The sequence below is a fragment of the Microtus ochrogaster genome, unplaced genomic scaffold, assembly GCF_000317375.1.
Source record: "Microtus ochrogaster isolate Prairie Vole_2 unplaced genomic scaffold, MicOch1.0 UNK14, whole genome shotgun sequence".
NCBI classification, from domain to species: domain Eukaryota; kingdom Metazoa; phylum Chordata; class Mammalia; order Rodentia; family Cricetidae; genus Microtus; species Microtus ochrogaster.
This window is the reverse complement of record NW_004949112.1, coordinates 891,405-893,321: the sequence shown is the minus strand read 5'-3', so window position 1 is coordinate 893,321 and position 1,917 is coordinate 891,405. Positions and strand designations below refer to the sequence as shown.

At 45.1% G+C, this 1,917-nt stretch overlaps 1 long non-coding RNA gene across 2 annotated transcripts in view; it reads left to right on the top strand.

Annotated features, from left to right (window-relative positions):
- The window catches only part of LOC113455434, an 82,936-nt gene that overhangs the window by 73,162 nt on the left and 7,857 nt on the right, over positions 1-1,917 (top strand). Inside the window, exons 2-3 of one of the 2 annotated variants that reach the window (XR_003378689.1) lie at positions 721-1,022; positions 1,567-1,680. This is a non-coding gene — a long non-coding RNA (uncharacterized LOC113455434). Of the gene's footprint in view, positions 1-108; positions 1,023-1,566; positions 1,681-1,917 lie in introns of those variants that run through there. The other variant, XR_001229409.2, reaches the window with a different exon arrangement.

Here is a 1,917-nt window from a genome sequence, read left to right as displayed (position 1 = left end):
TGTCTCAATAAAATACACATACACACACAGGCACACATACACAGGCACACACACAGGTACACACACAGAGGCCGGGACATGGAAATATACAATGAGATAAATCTATTTTTAAGTAAATAAATTTTAAGTGTGTTTTCTGTTGCTGTATTTACTATGAATACCCAGAAACTTTATAAAATGTAGAAGTGTATTTAGTTCCTGATGCTATAGGCTGTGATGTCCAAGGGTGGAATTTGGTCCCTGGGGATGGTCTGGTATCACATCCCTTCTGAGAACACTACACTCTGAGACAGTTCAAGCCTGGTAGCTCAGGTCCCTCTCTCTTCTCACAAAGATGTTAAAGCCAGCATTTGGCATCCAAACCACCACAGCCCACTGCCACCAGAAACTGGGGATAAATTTCTAACATGTGAACTTGTAAGGAAGACATCCACATCACCAAGCCTCTGCCTCTGTTGGGATCTTTTACATCATGCATGCCTTCAAATCCAACCCATCTTCCCCACCATCAAAATAAAACAAAATTGAAGAAAAAAGGAAGGAAATAAGAAAGGAAAATCCAGTCCTGCGAGCTCTTGTGTGACACAGTGAGCCGTAACCCCTTTATCCATACAATGTTGCAAGCGTGTGTTCATTGCAAGGAATCTCTAGTCTAGTTCAAGGTCCCAGGTCTCAGCTTCACCATTGACACTGGCTCATCATCCTGTTGTTGCGTCCTAGAAATCCTGAAGCCCTGGGTCTGCAGGAACACCCAGTCACTCTCCCGTGCTCCAGAAGGTCACAGATGGGGTGAACATTCCGGAGGGCCAGCACAACCCTGGTTCTGGGCCTGTGTAATTGCGGGGTTGGAAGACAGCTCTTCCTCGTCTTCACCACCAGAGGGAGCTCTCCAGCACTGTCCTTGCTATTTCGCCCCTTGCAGCAATGAGCAAGGAGAGTGGGGCAGTTCTCCTGGTTTGAAGTCCTCAGGGTCAGTTCACCTACACCTGCATCTTCAGGTCCAGTTCTGCTGTGTTGCCCAGGTGAGGTGTAGGGGCTACTCTGCCAGGTACTGCAGCTGATGCTGTACATGGCATTTCTCACTATTCTGACCTCAGGGCAGGCTCTTCCACCTAAGTCAGGGGTTGATGGTGTGAGGTGGGGCATTTTCCTGCCACCCATGCCTCCAATGAAGATGATTAATGGGAGGAGGGGTGTTCTCCCATACAAACAACATCAGGGCTGGCTCACCCACACCTCAGCCAGTAGGAATGATGAATTCTCATTCCTATGAAATGGTAAGTAAAATTAATTTTCTTCAATAATTTTCTGTTTAAGATATTTCTTATAGCAACATAACAATGAATTTGTGCCTTCTCAGAACACATTCCTGTCTCACACTAGGCTCACAGACCTTGGCACAAGTGCATCCATGATGGAAGCTCCATCAGGCCATAACAACTCACCACATTGCTGGCCTCACCTACCAAATCAAAAACAAGTAACTAATCCATCAGAGTCCATAGTTCTGGGAAAGTTTCTAAAGGTATTGACCTTACTTTCTGGTTTCTCTATTTCTGCCTCTAGCTAACAGTTCTTGCTAAATAGCTGAAGAACTTTGACCCAGAACCTGGTATTTGTACTGACCCTGAGAATGGCTTGGAGCTTCAATGGGATCCCCAAAACCAAATGTACTTACAGGTTAGCTAACAAAGACTTATTTTCTTCATCTTTGGATTTTGGTTTTTCATGAGACAGGTTCTTCCTATCACGAAAGGGTCTCACTATACAGCTCTGAAACTCACTATGAAGAGCAGGTTGGTCACAAGCTTACTGAGATCCACCTGGTCTGCCTTCCAAGTGCTGATATACATAGATCTAATCTACAAGGGTAGTAGAAAAAGACAAGATCTCCTGAGTAAATTGGAAGCATGGGGA